Consider the following 18002-nt stretch of genomic DNA (forward strand, 5'->3'; position numbering starts at 1 on the left):
CGGAATGCTTTATGCTGTCCAACATTTAATAAAAAATAAATAAATATTCAAATAACATTCCGCGTAAAATGGACAAGCACCAACTACCATCTATCAGACATTTCCCAAATCGATCGACCAAACGACATTTACAATCAAAGTCGTCCGGTATACGGAAACCACTCTGTAAAATCAAGTGAACTGCTAGATTAAAATCAGAATTCAATCTAGTAGACACAGATTGCCCTATAAATACGGCGCTCGCTTTCGGCCAAATTGCATTTTAATTCAGACTTCTGTTGAACAAACATATCTGAAAGGAAAGATCACTGTTGTGAAACAAATCTAAAAAAATAATAAGAAAGTAAAATTGCCCTGGCCCAAATATTTGTTCCTATATTGCCCCACCATCAGGAAAAAACCGAGCCCAACGACGATTGGAAAAACTTTCGATGGCATCCAATACCACAACAAGTACATCATCATCAACTCACAATGCTACTCCCGTTATGGTTCCACAAAACATGCCCATTTTGGACCATCCTCAAATAGTTCCAATTGCCCCAGTCAATATCATTCAATCTGAATCGAATTCCGTCACGAATATCAGCAACATGGTTCCATCGAGGGTTCCATTTCCCGCAACACAATATGTACCATCTGCACACAATACTGTACAAAACTGGGTTGACATGATCGAAATTGACACCACCCCGGAGGAAGACGACGTCAATTTGATCGCCGAAATGGAAGAAAATTTGTTAAACGTTTCGGATTAACTTTCCTTTGAGGGGGAAGTATTCTGTGGTGACACAGAAATCTAGTGTGCCAACTAAATGTAAACAGCCTCAGTAATCCTCGTCTAGGGTATAAATACCCAGTAGCTTTTCTAAATAAATTCATTCAATATTCATCCTCGAAAGAGGAAACATCTATGAGTTTTCCTTGTAGTTAGTTGACTGTAGATAGAATATCATATATGGTCGAGAACAGCTCCCATATTTCGAGAACAGTTGTGCATTACCCATATTTTCGAGAGATTTTACAATTGTGAATCGTATGATTTATCTATTAGAACATAGGTGTCGCTAGTAGTTGACTTTTTTTTAGAATTATGATTGCGGCTGATGCATGTGACGTATGAGAACTGTGTTCAGCATTTTTTGTTGTTTTCTTGGAGACATATTACGGTCGATAGAGCTGATTAGTGGTGACTGACAGCAGAGATTAATCGTTTACGATTAGGAAAATTCCTATGAACTATGTCTGACACGGGAGTCGAATCCGTGACATATAGGGCGTGAGTCCATCGCTCTACCGATTGAGGTACCTGGACGTTTAACAGTTGTAATGGACACTCTTAATAGACCAATACCTCCTCTAGCAAACACACTCTCAGGTCTCTGTGTCAAATTCATAACTTATTCTTTTGCATTCTACAAACACTATTCTACATTTTGACTGACTACGCTGTAATATGCATACAAAATCCAAAGGCTACTTGATTCTTGTTTGCTGGAGAGCGTATTGACCAGGCCAAAAGCCCAAATGCTCTTTAATGAGTTAAAAACGACTGTAAAAAGAAACAATAAAATCTAAGACATAGACTGGGAGATAATACCAAAGATAGTGGGAAATATCCAAAAACAATTTGCATTTTAAAACAGAACATCTTTTATGTCTACTGATAACCTCGCTGATAACCCAAGATGTGGATATTAGTCTATGTAGCAGAGTGTGGAGTTTGGAGCAAATAATGCATGTTGCAGGTATTGCATTCTTCGTCGATTGGAATAAATGTTTTGAAAATCGGTTCGGAGTTACTATACAGTGTACGACTTTCAATTTTGCGCACTATTTCGATTCATCTGTTCGACCAGCTGGTCGATGTAAACAATGTTAGTTAGTGTCAAGATAATAAGCAAAGCACTGTTGCCACTTTTATCTACTTCTGATTATACAATTAACTGACTTTCTTTGTTTACATGGACCGGTTGGTCAAACAGCTGCATCAAAATAGTGCACGAAATTAAAAGTCGGCCACTGCAGCTTTCGGCCATTGAACATACAGGGAAAACTCTGCTGGAATTTAATTAATTTGATTCATCAATGAAGGAAACAAAAATTTTGAAAATCGGTTCACGTTTTCGTACCCTTTAGAAAATGGAAAATTACGAAGTCCGTCATGAATGGCGATTCAATCATGAAATTTGTTGAAAAAAAAATTGTGATTCGTTGGCCTATGAACTTTAGGACATAGGGTTCTAGCTATGTAGTAGGTCTATTTCATCTGTCAAAGTGACATTTTAAACGTCAAACAAAAATAAATTTGCGAAATGGTCACCAAATCGTAGATCTTTCTTTAGCTCTAAAAAAGGAAAATGAACGGTTTTGTGACTCATTCGAATATATGTTTTCGTTTGACGTTTAAAATGTCACTTTGACAGATGGGGTAGACATTGATCAGAACAATCATAGCTATTCTCGATCAAAATCTGTCGTGAGGCTCACAGTTAACTTTCAGAAAACTAACTGAATGCCAACAGAAGCACAGTCACTATACGAAATTCAAAGCAGCCAGCATTTTAGGTACCCACTCAACAAGCAATAAGTTTGACGAAATTTGTAAGTTATCATGTCCGGAGCGATAGCGGAGGACTTGACACAGTCTAACTTCCAAAAAAAGAACGAAGAAAATTTTTTGAGACGCGGCAACTATTGATAGCCGAACATTTAAGTTTCTTTCCTTTGGCCTGTATCACCACAAATCCTATTCTATCTTATTCGCGCTTCAAATACGAGCAAAACGAGCTATCACTCGACTATGTAGCTTTAAAATTGCCGGAGATACATCGTTTTCAAATTGGTCACTTTTCATACAAAATACACCAAATTGACTTTTATTTTTCCAAACAATCAAAATCTTTCAACTTACTCTGTATGTTTCTATCTATCTATCTATCGACGGTCGATCTCGGAAACTAGTCAGCCAATCTCCATGAAATTTTGCAGGAACTTCAGGGTGGACATAAAAATGAAAATGTGATACGCCATTACCCCAGGAAAAACCAGAATTTTGTTTTATTGGCCTCGAAGTGGTTTCTGAGTGTGGTTTTCGAGGGTCGGGAACGCGTTTTCGGCTGTAGCTTAGCTGTATTGAAACCTACAGAGGCGTGCGACCCATCAAATGAAAGGTTTTCGTTCGAAGAAAAAAATAATTTAAAAAAATCGGGGCAGATTCGTTTGAGCTAGAGTGATTAGAGTGACCAAATTTTGAGCTACTCGAGCGTAGGATGAAAGGACTAATATTTGTTTGGGTTATGAAAGATAGAGAGTTACTTTCTTCGGCAAAGTCTCAGAGTTGTACGAGTAGAACAGAGGGGCATATGTGAAAAATGTCGAAAGTTGGAAATGGGTGGGTCAATTGGGGTTTTGGAGATATTTCTTGAATGGTGGAAGATAGAGAATTACTTTCTTCGTTAAATTTTCGAATTTCGTTAAATTTTCGAATTTCGTCAAATTTTCGATTTTCGTTAAATTTTCGAATTTCGGCAAATTTTCGAATTTCGTCAAATTTTCGATTTTCGTCAAATTTTCAATTATTGCCAAATTTTCAATTATTGTCAAACTTTCGATTTTCGTCAAATTTTCGATTTTCGTTAAATTTTCGTTTTTCGTCAAATTTTCGATTTTCGTTAAATTTTCGATTTTCGTTAAATTTTCGAATTTCGTCAAATATTCATTATTTCGTCAAATTTTCGAATTTCGTTCTAAAACGACTGATATCCCAACAAAAATCTCTTGGAGAAAAGTGTGACGCAGTCTTTGAAGTACAATTTCTAAAATGAATGATATCGCTAGAGTTGACGCTTTCAGCTTCGTTACGCAAAAATTAAATTTTACACCCAATTTTAGTTCAAACAAGCTGGCTTAGTTTTTCTCATCATCTGCCAAATAATTTTTACCGAAAAAAATTTAGACTGGTAACAACTAAAATTTTACCAAAAAAATCTGCGTCGCAAAGTGGCAAATGTTCAGGAACAGACCAGCAAGAAAATTTATCTGCCACATGCGACGCAGATTTTTTTGGTAAAATTTTGGATGTTTACAGTCTAAATTTTTTTTGGTAAAAATTATTTGGCAGATGATGAGAAAAACTAAGCCAGCTTGTTTGAACTAAAATTGGGTGTAAAATTACTTTTAAAGGAAAAAATGGTTTGTGGACGATAACTTGACCCACTTGGAAAAACCTGTGCAGATTACACAAAACAGAATCTCCAAAGGCGTCTCCAAAGGCGAAGGCAAAGGCGAAAAACAACACATGCGTGCCCCAAATGGTTTTACTTTTTCAAAACAAAATAATTTGATTCAGAGAATTCATCAAAAAACGAATATTTTTCCGCCTAAACGTCAAAATGAAAATTTGTAACCTCGGACGTAATGTATCAATCAATATCTAGAAATTACTGTGATCAAAAATGAAGTAATAGATTTCAGGCTTATTATTGGACATTTTGAGACTCTTCTGAGTTTCTTCAGATTTTTTTAAGAATTTTCATAATTTGTCAGAATTAAAATTGGCAACAGTAAAACTAGTGATATCCTTTCGCATCTTTAAGTTCTTGATCATTAGTCACAAGTGTTGGTTTGTTAAACCGGCAAAGAAACCTACCAACTGTTTGTCACAATACTTACAGCTTACACTGTTTCGACATTGGGGTGTCGATACTGGATTGTATCATCTGTCTATGGGTTGTAGAACAATAAAGAAGATTTTTACCATCAGAAATGGAAAGGATAATGCGGAAATTCTGAATTTGTGACTAAAAATTCTTGCAACATTTTCGCACGCAAATCAATGTTTTGCCGAAAAATCCGACAATTTTCATTTGTTAATCTCTTTGCTCTATTCATTCCTATACCATCATAGTTCACCGATAAAATTACCATTCTACCATCCAACTGCCATATAAGATATTTAATAGACTCAAACTACCGCATTTCGTCTTTGTATCAAATTCTTCAAATCACCTTAAGCTCTGGGCTATACGAATATGTATATTATATAGGATAGGCTGCATGCACATCAATATATCCTCTTCACAAACATATTACAGAAATGGAAACCCCTTTCGTTTAATAAACGAAAAATTGTTGCAAAGGACAACACCCTATTTATTTGAACATATAAATAAAGGTGTGCTTTCCGGATTGCATCATACAATAGAGTCCGTTATTTAATTATTTACTTTTGTGTATATGATACGTGTATATCTTAGACATTCCGTCAGTGGTACTTCACTTACCATATATAACAACACGAAATTTGGTTATACTAACAATTTCGCATCGCACACACATCGAGCGAACGAATATTTTCGTGGAATCATAATCTTTGAGAACCGGGATGGAGTCGACGATGTCTCTTTATTTCGAAAACGAATCAGAGAATGTAAGGTCGTAGAATATGTTTCGTATAATCCATCAATATGGGAGATTGTTTTCCACATAGAAAACAAATTAAACCGGAAAGAATTACACGGAAAAACGAATTAATTGAAGTATGGCAGTATCGTATTACAGAGGCTATATATCGTTTACTTTTAGTTGGTTGTGGTTTTGTTTAGGGCAGTCGGATATACGGTCAGGTTAGGTATACTAATATTGCCCAACATAATTTGCCTTACCAGTTCATTTTGTGTGTCTCTCAAGAAATGGAACATTTGCTGATTGTTAGATAGGCTAGGTTCGATTTGATTTCGATAAGCAGCTGTTAACCTATTAGCAATGAGAACAAGATCATCGAATCTACTACTTCATTTGTCACAAGTCCAGTTGGATTCTTCCAATTGAGTTCAAATTAGTTCTTCCTGCTTCCATTTCAAAGTCTATGCAACGATTGAGTGTGGCACAGGGCTCATTTTCGGAAAATTGATTTGCTAAATGTTTCAAAATTTGTTAACAAATTTTAGTAAATCAATTTTCCAGGCCCTGGTGTCACACGAGTGGTGTGGCAATAATATGTCGCCAGTGCACTAGTGGTATTTTACTATAATTGAAATATTTTTAACAATTATTTTAATGATTTTGCACTACTCTCAATATTCAAAAAGGCTGTCAAGAGGCTGTCAGGAGACTGTCAGTTTTGTAGAACAGTTTAGAACGTTTAGAACTTTCATTTACTAACACATACAAACCCTAACAAAGCTACATCGGAGCTATATTATCATGGCCCTACGTTATTGAAGGGCCGTGACGCAAGTCCGTTCACACTGAAAAATTTGACAAATTTTTTTTTCCGCAGGACTGAGGAACGAACTTTTTGACTTTTCCCCCTTTGCTCCTACTACCCCCAAAGTCATTCGTAATCTGGACGTCCATACGAGTTCAACGAGCTATCACACGCCTTATAAGGTTCAGATTTGGCCGAGATATTCAAAACTTGGAAATTTGTAGAAATTTGTATGAAGAAATGGATCATGGGCGCGCGTTAGCATAGCGCCCGTGACGCAGGTCCTATTACTAGAAAAAATTTAAAAAAAAATTTTTGTCGTAGACTGCAGAACCATACAGCAAATATTGAAGTTCTACAATTCAAAGACAAATGAATCCAAATTACCATTAAAAAAACTAGGCGTCCGTACGAGTTCAACGAGCTATCACACGTTCTTGCAGCTTAAAATTTGGCCACGCAAAAAATCTTCCAAGAAGCCCCATTTCCATACATTTTGGTCAATTTCAGTACTTTAAACGAAATGAAAAAATCCTACGTTACTTTGTTAGTCCGTCCGTCCGTCCGTCCGTCCGTGTTTCATATCTTCTAAAGTCTTCTTTAGATTTTGTTGAAATTTTGGGAGTAGATTCTAGTCGTCATTCTAAGACATTCCAGAAAAAAAAATTTGGGGGGAACCGGTCTCGTTTCGGAGCTAGGGCTCCTCGAAGTTCCCATATAAGCCCCATATAAGAACATCTTTAAGTGTGTGTGTGTGGATGGGTATGGTAGAACAAATTTGTTTGCTTTTGGTAAGCTCTGCTCGTCACAATTTTTTTTCCTAAATTTAGAATTTTTCAAATTTTTCAATTTTTTTTTAAATTTTTTCAAAATTTTTAAAATTTTTCAATTTTTTTCAAATTTTGCAAATTTTTTATTTTTCAAATTTTTTAATTTTTTTTTCAATTTTTTCAATTTACTAATTCTTCCAAAAGAACTGATATCAGTCAAAAACACTCAAAAGAGTAAAAGTGACGCAAGTCCCTGTGCATACTTCCAAAACAACTGATATCGCTGGAGGTGACGCATTCTCCGCTTGTACGCAAAAACTGTAACAGCAAAAATTTGACCAAAGAAATTCTAGAAACAAAATTTTACCAAAAAAAATTTTGCGTCACAAGTGGCAGATATTGAGGAAAGTACTTTAAAGAAATTTTTTAAAATAGGCAAGAATACGTCCGAACCATCTGCCACTTTGTGACGCAATTTTTTTTTGGCAAAATTTTGTTTCTAGAATTTCTTTGGTCAAATTTTTGCTGTTACAGTTTTTGCGTACAAGCGCAGAATGCGTCACATCCAGCGATATCAGTTGTATTGGAAGTATGCACAGGGACTTGCGTCACTTTTACTCTTTGAGTGTTTTTGACTGATCATAGAAGCTAAATTTTTGAGTTTTCGGCCTCCCACCTATTTTGACCTCTAACAAAAAAAAACTTCTTTGAGATTTTTGCTCGCTGTATCAGTTCGATTCTACTATGGAGTCCAATGCAACAGAGAAAAATAAAATCCGGAAGAAGTTTGTCGAAAAAGCCTTCTTCGTGAGTCGTCAAAGTTCGCCGTCTATTGAGTGGATCTTGAACCTGAAAATTCGTAAATTCATCTGGAAAAGGATTCAATTTTTGCGCAAGGGGGCTCAAATTCTTGGGAATGTTGAAGGCTATGCAGAACAGAAAAGTTTTTGAAAATCATCTGAGAAACGTTTGTGTCGTGAGTGTTTGGCTTAAAATTCGGGCAAAATGCAATTTTTTGTGGACTAAGCCAGTCTCGATCCTTTCTCCATCGCACACCCCTAATGTCGAGATATAGGCCAGGATTTTCACACTTCGTAGAAGTCAGATTTTTCGATATTAATCCGAACTTTCCTTCAGTCACAAAAATAACTCGGGATGCTGTGGATGGCCGTCAACTGCAAAATTTGTTAAACACAACATTATGATCACAATTACTGCACCAAAATGGTTTTAATTCCAGGTTTCAAGGCCGAAAGTTTTTTAATTATGATAACGAACACCACAATATACAATATCCATTAGTGCAACACGCCGAATAAGTGTGCCTAAAATTTGAATTTATAGCGCTGAAAAAGTGAACCGAAAATGACATTTCAACGCTTCCCTGTATGAAAGTGACGCTGCGTTAGAAAGACTTGCGTGAGAAAGATTTTGAATTTCTACCGCACTTACGACGTGAATTCTTCCCACCTCTAGAACCTAAGGATTTTACACATTTTTATCGGAGTTTTTTTTTTGGATCGTTACTGGATTTATGTCATTCTTGAGGTAAGTAGAGCCCTGTTCCTCACAATTCATATTTCCTTATCGGCTGACTGACTGGACTACTAATGATCAATGTTGCTAACAATCATTTCGAAATGAACTGACTTCTTATCTATCAAAATAATTTGCTTCAGTAAATTCCTCTTCTATCACAAAAACTGATTTTCCTAACCTTGAAATGTTGTCAGTCGAACTATCCGACTCTGTCATAAAACAAATTGCTCCAGACCCAATGTATTCAAAGATAAATAATCGATTTGCATAAACCGAACGCCTAACTCGTTCTCATACAGATTATAGGATGATTATACGTGATTTTTTTACATTCAATGTTATGTAGAGGATTAAGTGAGTAAATATTAGTGGTACGGATATTAGGACCGATTTCCATTCATTTGGATTTTATTTTTATTTTTAAGTGATTTCCCTCCAACAAAAAACCACAGAAACGTTTTTTCGATGTATTCAGTGAAAAAAAATAATTTTGTTTTTGTTTTGTTATATAAGAGGCCCTAAATTTTTGCTATATAGTTCCTATATACATACACAGCCATAAGACAGTCTACATCTCACACTAGTTGATATAACAGTTATTTATGCAACAAGAATCGTATGAACGTAATATTATCGCACTAGACGTCGATTGTCAAGCCGAGACGAAGCCGAGTTTGACAGGACATTGTGTGTGATAATGTACCAGCATACAATTCGTGTTGTATACAACGTTTTATGCAATTCCCGGACGGAATCAACTGGTTCTATGCCAAAATATGGAACCATACGCGACACAAACAATATTTCCTTGGCCACTCTGTTGCAATTCTGAGACACTATTGTGCAATGCGAATGTTAACGACAACAAACATTGTTCACATATGACCAGGCAATGACCAAAATATTCACAATGTAAGGCCTTAGCGAGGGTCTTAGCTTTATGCATGGGCATGTTTAGCGAATCATGAGAAAAATGTAATTTGATTTTCTGTGTAAAAATTTGTTTCATTTTTTTTATAATTCACTAGACATTTACGTACATGCATCTTTGAATAGACTAGGATAAAATATCCTTTATGCGACTCAGCATGATTTCGGTGCAAAGTATTTGTTTTAGCCTCACAATGTGTATTACGACACGAGGCCGCAGCTCATAAAACACATTATATGCTGGTATATTATCGCACTAGATAATAGATTGCCAATCCGAGGCGAAGCCTATTCATCTCTGACTTCATCACTGAATTGCATATTTACAACGCACTTCAAGCAAAAGTGATCACAGGCGATAGCTGCCAAATAGAGTACTATTTTGTATGAAATGGTTTTTTACAGTTGTATGACACACTGTCAAGTTTCAGTAACCAATTCAGTCAGGGTACCACTCATGCTTGAAGTGCGTTGATCAGCATTACTAAACATTTCATCGGTTTGAATATGAGACTTCACTGATAGTTTCAGATGCACTAGTGCAAAAAACCTTTTTTTTGACACTCTAAAGTTGCTCTCTTTGTTATGTGTAATAATCTTCATGGATTGAATTGACTTGACAATGGCACAAATGATGGAAATGGTACTTACTGTGTGTAATTTACCTATCCGAGGCGACGCCGAGTATAATAGTATTTTACTCAAGAACTTGAGGAAAAGTTGATTTCGGTCCAGTAAAGTTTCCTTTACTTCCAGTTCTAGTTAAACTAATATGGAAATGAAGTACAAAAAGATGTTAGGTCCAATCCAGGGCTGTCACGTTTTGCAGTGCACCCTGATTTAGGGATTGGGATTTAGAAAGTTTCTTTTTCAGCTCGATTTAAGGAGGATTTCAGGCGGATTAAGAATTTTTTTAAAAAGTTTTTCTCAAGCAATGTTTTAAGGACGGTAAGTCGAAATTTCGTTGTTAACTCATGTAATGAGAAGAAGATTATAGAGGTGATACGATCCAGTTACTTGTATTGAGTCTCACACGCTTTGTCCAACATTCGGCTGAGGTCACAGTAATTATTATTTGAATCTGTATAGCGTAATTGTACAGAGAAATGATAACAGATGGCCGTGAGGCGGCAGCAAACGCCATCTGTTATCATTTCTTTGTAATTGTAGGATTTTAAATAAGTCCGTTCCAAATAACTGTAAAACCGAACTTTGACAAGACGAACGCCGACGATTTCATCTACAGAGATGAACATAACCTAAAAGTCAACCAATTTCTTTGTAAATTTTTCGGTAAAATTTTCGTCAACCTAAATGTTGAGGTTATGTTGTCTTCTGTGGATGAAATTTGACATTTCGAAATGACCTTGGAACAATCCTATTGTTTAGGATTTGAAACAGTTTTAGGAAAGGTGGCAGCAATGCGAATCATTCTGTTGAAGGTAAAAAGGCTTAAACGACAGACGAAAGGTGACGCAGTTTCGCCAACTACTAACGTACGAAAAATAACTTCTGTTGACATATCGCCATCCCATTTGAAACGGAACTAAATCCAATGAACTTTCATTTCGCTTGTTTATGATTCGTAACGCCGCACCCTAAAGTTACACTCCCTTTTCGGTGCAATAATCTTTGTCATTACGATATTATCAGAGAAATGATAAGTTGGTACGCCTGTGGCGAGATAGATGGAACATTGAAATGACAGTTGGCTTCTATGGGGAGAGAATATAACCAATTTTGTATGCAATTCTCCCACATTCTCTTCCATAGAAGCCAACTGTCATTCCAATGTTCCTTCTATCTCGTCACAGGCATACCAACTCATCATTTCTCTGGATATTACAAACAGGCAAGAAACATCTCAATTCCGTCACCGAATTGCATATCGTATGAGTACAAACGCAACCATAAAACTGAATATGAGGAAATGCATCATTAGAGAATATGGGTACGAGGATTTGAACATTTAGACACGACTACGGTATTTAATGCAATTTTTTTCCATTCTATTTATGATACTTAAAATGCTTATACGACAAATGCGTGTGTGCTGAATGTTTTATATAAAATATGCTGAACGACTGGATGAAAATCTATCTAAAGATTTGATTCGAGCATTGTAACAAAAGGACGATTGTAGACCACATTTTGGGTTTTTTAATCCCATGTTTGTATAATGGAAATAATGAATTTTGTTTACATTCTCTCTTTTTGTATTTTGTAATGCTTCCTGCTATGAATTGGATGCACGCTAGTGATGTGATATTTATGTGCTTCGAGATAGGGAAAAAAAAGGTTTATAAATTGCCCATTAATTAGCCGGGATCGTTCAACAGACTATTTTTCGATTGATTTCTTTGAGGCGAAATTTCGATAAAAGCAAAAAGATGTTTTTTTCACTCAACTTGAAAATCATTTTAAAATATCGACCATATTTAACGAGAACATTTTTGATTTGACCTATTTACAGAGCTATATTTAGGGCCTATAACGCATTCACTTGGAAGGGCTGACATTTGGGGTTTAGCAAAATGTCACAATTTCGCCCATTTCAAGGGAATGCGTTCAAGTGCAGTCTGGCACCTATCGTGACTTCCGAACCAGGCCTCAAGGTATGCAAATACTCTCTTACGAAAGTTATTGATATCTCGCCTAAATGTAGGCTAAACTAGATCAGACATATGAACACAAATCACAAGTGTTTGAAATACGTCATACGAGTCATTCAGTGTGTACATCGTTGCAGCCACCAAACACAATGCAACTACCCAAATTATGGAGCTTGAGTGAACCTTAGGACGTTACTTTAGGAAAATTAAATGTGGAGGTGTCTGATACGGGAATGGAACGCGGATCATGTCCGGAGCGTTAGCGGAGGACTTGACGCAGTCTAACTTCCAAAAAAAGAACGAATAAATTTTTTTGAGACGCGGCAACTATATATAGGCGAGAATTTAAGTTTCTTTCCTTTGGCGTGTATCACCACAAATCCTATTTCATCTTATTCTCGCTTCAAATACGAGCAAAACGAGCTATCACTCGACTATGTAGGTTTAAAATTGCCGGAGATACATCGTTTTGAAATTGGTCACTTTTCATACAAAATACACCAAATTGACTGTTCCCAAACAATCAAAATCTTTCAACTTACTCTGTATGTTTCTATCTATCTATCTATCGACGGTCGATCTCGGAAACTAGTCAGCCAATCTCCATGAAATTTTGCAGGAACCTCAGGGTGGGCATAAAAATGAAAATGTGATACGCCATTACCCCCAGGAAAAACCAGAATTTTGTTTTATTGGCCTCGAAGTGGTTTCTGAGTGTGGTTTTCGAGGGTCGGGAACGCGTTTTCGGCTGTAGCTTAGCTGTATTGAAGCCTACAGAGGCGTGCGACCCATCAAATGAAAGGTATTCGTAACACGATTCGAACAAAAAAATAATTTAAAAAATCGGGGCAGATTCGTTTGAGCTAGAGTGATTAGAGTGACCAAATTTTGAGCTACTCGAGCGTAGGATGAAAGGACTAATATTTTTTTGGGTTATGAGAGATAGAGAATTACTTTCTTCGGCAAAGTCTCAGAGTTTTACGAGTAGAACAGAGGGGCATTTGTGAAAAATGTCGAAAGTTGGAAATGGGTGGGTAAATTGGGATTTTCGTCAAATTTTCGAATTTCGTCAAATTTTCGAATTTCGTCAAATTTTCGATTTTCGTCAAATTTCGAATTTCGTCAAATTTTCGATTTTCGTCAAATTTTCGAATTTCGTCAAATTTTCGAATTCTGTTATAAACTGTTATGAAAAGCAGTGTTCTAAAACTTCTAAAACGACTGATCCCAACAAAAATCTCTTCGAGAAAAGTGTGACGCAGTCTTTGAAATACAATTTCTAAAATGAATGATATCGCTAGAGTTGACGCTTTCAGCGTCGCAAAGTGGCAAATGTTCAGGAACAGACCAGCAAGAACATTTATCTGCCACATGCGACGCAGATTTTTTTGGTAAAATTTTGGTTGTTTCGAGTCAATTTTTTTTTGGTTAAAATTATTTGACAGATGATGAGAAAAGCTAAGCCAGCTTGTTTGAACTAAAATTGGGTGTAAAATTTAATTTTTGCGTAACGAAGCTGAAAGCGTCAACTCTAGCGATATCATTCATTTTAGAAATTGTACTTCAAAGACTGCGTCACACTTTTCTCGAAGGGATTTTTGTTGGGATAATTTATAGCAGCATATATATCATGGTATACTTTAGCGGATAACTGTTTCAATGAAGAAGAAAGGCTTCAATGAAGTTCTCGCGAGTGTTGATTCCAAGTCTCTTATATACTTCATTACTTTCAATCCGCTATTTTAACAGTCTCAAAGCCTCATTCCTCTAATTCTATGGTCTTCTGAAGCAGAAGACGTATTCGTTTTGACGTATTCAGGCTTTAATTTTCACTTGGGACGAAACCTCGAGCCAAACTTGGTAAACTGTCAATTGTTTGGTAGAAATTTTTGGAAATTTATTTTTAAGCAAAAAACTAATGTGTAAATAGCAACTCCGATAGGAGCAGAACGTCTTTTAAATAAAGATTTTATCTATCTACGGGTTATTCTCTAAAATTCACTGATGTCTTTACAAGCTCCACTGAACCGAATGAAACCGAAATGTAATCGGTACAGCCGCCAAAATCGAAATATCAATACAGGGACGGAAAGTTCTCAATGTGCAACCACTTGTTTTGTTCGGTTTGTGGTACCTTCATCACAGACTGGTTGTCACGAGTTAGTCAGTTTGGTGATGAGTTGAAATTTCATTTCAACTATAATTCGTCAGACTTGTTCGTGTGCAGATCGGTATGAGCACCATAGCGCATTGTATCGAGTACCACCATGGCCTGATGAGAAATGTTATTTTTGAACTGCATAATAGCGCTTGTGCCTGTGTAATTACATTTTTGGGACGTTATTGACGATTTTTCCTATGAAAATTGCAATTTACTTTTACGATAAACTCGCTCGATAAACTTATTTTTGTCACTGTTTATGGAGTCCTCATCCAAAATAACGTCGAGTCCTGACGTTCCTACTACTTCTTTGTTCTAGACACAAGACATGTGTTACGATTTTGGCCATTTTTTCGGTCAAGATTTGGACTTTAAACGAGTTTGAAGTCACCAGAGGTCAGTTCCTAAATATAAGTGACGTCTTCATGGTCCACTGTCTTCCGTATCCTAGAACTATAGAATTGCAGAGAATGCAGACGATCTTGGGAGTTATAGTAGAATGTTGAACTTATCAGTTGTGAAACTCCGCGAAGGAAATTTTGTAGTGTCAGCGCCACCAACTAGATTAGCGACCACTGTATCTGCTAATGCTTCATTATAAACATTACAAGACTAACATATTGTCGAAGCTTTTTTTTTCAAAATAAAATCAATTTAATCTTGGTGAAAATCAACAACTACATTTCAGAACGTTTCAATTTAGGTGCCTCTTTCATGCCTGGCGGCTTTTATATTGAACGAATGTTGTTTCAGTTAGTTATTATTTTAGGTTCAAATTGATTTTGTTGGAAAAAAATATTAAAATCATAAACGGACACAAATTTTATCGGAGAATGTGCATTTCTTTTCCACAGTTAAGGCAGGCCTTCGCATTTTCCCAGCAATAAATTTCGTCAAAAATCGAAATATTGAATGAATGTACGGCGAAGTCGAGGAAAACTCAGCTCAATTGAGAGTAATTGACTCTTTGCAAAATTGTAGCCTACATTTAGGCGGAACATATTTGTCTTTTTGATGATTTCTCTGAACAAAAATCTTTTTTTTAAGTAAAACCATTAAAGCGCGCAAAACTCACTTTTACAGGAAATTTTGGTTTGTGGGTGATATCACACTTGCAGAAGCCTTTGCAGATTCTGTAAATTTGTGAATTCTGCACAGATTTCTCCGAGTGGGCTAAGCTACCCACAAACCCATTTTTCTTTTAAAAGTAACATATTTTTGCGTCTCATCAAAATCATCGAAAAACGTTCCCGCCTAAATGTAGGCTACAAATTTGCAAAAAATGGTCCATTGCTCTTAAGTTTTGTCGCTCCATTAGTCCTCTAAAAGTTAACTGTAAGGTTCACGACCGATTTTGATCAAGAAGAGCTGTTCTGCTCAAAAGTTGTCTATGCCATCTGTCAGAGTGACGTTTTAAACGTCAAAAGAAAGCCGATATAGAATTAGTCACAAAAACCTCTAATTTTCCTCACTTCTATTAGTGGAATAGCTCTAAAGCAAAATCTACGATTTGGTGACCATTTCGCAAATTTATTTTTGTTTGAAGTTTAAGATGTCACTTTGACAGATGTAATAAACCTCATGCTGATCCAAACAGTCACAACTATCTTGTCAGTGAAATTAGCCTATATTTAGGCGATGTTCGTTTTTGATGATTTCTCTGAACCTAAATTATTAAAGCGAAACCATCGGAGCAAGGAAAAAAGTGTTACTTTTAAAGGAAAAATTGGTTTGTGGCTGATAACTAAACCCACTTGGAGAAACCTGGTCAGATTGTATAAATTTATGTAATCCGCACAGGTTTCTCCAATTTATCACCCACAAACTAATTTTTCCTTTAAAAGTAACACATTTTTGTTGTCTTACTTTTTCAAAAAAAGATTTTGGTTCAGAGAAATTCATCAAAAAAAAACAAATATTTTTTCGCCTAAATGTAGGCTACAAATTTGCAATTGGTTCATTGTACTCACTTCGTTAGCATTCTACAGTCATAATTGTTCATTGGTCTACAAGTTGTCAACAAAAGAAGCGTAAAGATAGTTCTTGCACTCACACGTTACGTGTGGAATTGAAGAGACGTAAAGACAAAAGCGCTACTTCTACGTGGTGGCATACATATGGAACAAATAAAACGAAAGAAACAAACAAGCAAAAACTAAAAACTTATGATGAGGTCCGTTAACTATAAATCGCCATTGTCCACTCTACAACGGTTTCGGAAACTTCGCAGAACAACTTTTTTGTCAAGGGACTTGAACTGCCCGGTCTATGGAGGATTGCCGGAAAAGTGGCAACAAAAACGCTAACTTTGACACTCATTTCAATTTTGACATGTGGATGTTTTTTGGAAAGGTGATTGCATACCCTATAGCTGGCCCAGCTCTGACATATCAAAGAATCGGGAGCGACAGCTCTACGAAGCACCAGTTGTTTTCTCACAAGTTTTTAGCCCCGTACGAAGTACTGGGGGCTTATAAGATTAATATGCCGTTTGTAACACGTCGAATTGGAAGCAGACAGTAAGGGCAAAGCATTTGGTTATGTTCATAGATGACGAATCCGCAATAAAAAAAATGTCCGTCCGTCCGTCCGTCCGTCCGTCCGTGACCCCTCTAGCTAGAGTAAATCGCAACCTTTTTTCAAAATTCTTTTTTTCCCCGATTGGTATCGACAAAAGTAAGGTCAAGTTCGAAAATGGGCATGGTAGGGTCGGCCCTTCCAGAGCTAGGGCCCTATAGGTGTTTTTCAGTCTTTCGACGATATCTACCGAAATATGCACGCAATAGCTGCTTGTGATATATCAAATGAAAGGTATTGACGAGTAGAACAAAGTTGCTGAACATTGTTTTTGGGTAAGATGCAACGTGGGCTTGTTGGGAGGGCTCAAAGGTCGTTACTCGGCCCTAAGTGTTTTTTGCACATAAATCGAGTAAATCTCATCCGATTTTGCTAGTTTTAGTTTTTTATGGAAGGTAATTGAATACCGAAAAGAACGTGACGAAAAAAGTTTCAAATTAGGGCCCTTGGACTAAGGCCGCTACTCGGCCCTAAGTGTTTTTTGCACATAAATCGAGTAAATCTCATCCGATTTTGCTAGATTTAGTTTTTTATGGAGTCTAATTGAATACCGAATAGAATGATGGCGAAAAAAGTTTCAAATTTGGGCCCTTGGACTAAGGCCGCTACTCGGCCCTAAGTGTTTTTTGCACATAAATCGAGTAAATCTCATCCGATTTTGCTAGTTTTTGTTTCATTTGAGAGATAATTGAATGACGAATAGAATGATGGCAAAAAAAGTTTCAAATTTGGGCCCTTGCACTAAGGCCGCTACTCGGCCCTAAGTGCTTTTTGCACATAAATCGAGTAAATCTCAACCGATTTTGCTAGTTTTTGTTTCATTTGAGAGATAATTGAATGACGAATAGAATGATGGCAAAAAAAGTTTCAAATTTGGGCCCTTGCACTAAGGCCGCTACTCGGCCCTAAGTGCTTTTTGCACATAAATCGAGTAAATCTCAACCGATTTTGCTAGATTTAGTTTTTTATGGAGTCTAATTGAATACCGAAAAGAACGTGGCGAAAAAAGTTTTAAATTTGGGCCCTTGGACTAAGGCCGCTACTCGGCCCTAAGTGTTTTTTGCACATAAATCGAGTAAATCTCAACCGATTTTGCTTGTTTTTGTTTCATTTGAGAGGTAATTGAATACCCAATGGAAAGTTGGCAAAAAATTTTGGGTTTCTAAAATAATGTCGTAAATTGTTGGTTTTATTTGAAAGGT

At 36.5% G+C, this 18002-nt stretch overlaps 2 long non-coding RNA genes across 2 annotated transcripts; one reads left to right on the plus strand and one right to left on the minus strand.

Moving 5' to 3' along the window:
- Window positions 1-194: 194 nt before the first annotated feature.
- LOC119075830 lies at window positions 195-11979 on the minus strand. The gene is made up of 3 exons (XR_005087471.1): window positions 11946-11979; window positions 10657-10660; window positions 195-206 (listed from the first exon to the last, which is right to left on the minus strand). It is a non-coding gene; the product is annotated as an uncharacterized LOC119075830 (long non-coding RNA).
- Window positions 1186-15282, plus strand: LOC119075838. Its single transcript, XR_005087479.1, has 3 exons — window positions 1186-1315; window positions 1716-1721; window positions 15271-15282. It is a non-coding gene; the product is annotated as an uncharacterized LOC119075838 (long non-coding RNA).
- The last annotated feature ends 2720 nt before the right edge of the window (window positions 15283-18002 follow it).

Source organism: Bradysia coprophila, unplaced genomic scaffold, assembly GCF_014529535.1.
Source record: "Bradysia coprophila strain Holo2 unplaced genomic scaffold, BU_Bcop_v1 contig_232, whole genome shotgun sequence".
NCBI classification, from domain to species: Eukaryota; Metazoa; Arthropoda; class Insecta; order Diptera; family Sciaridae; genus Bradysia; species Bradysia coprophila.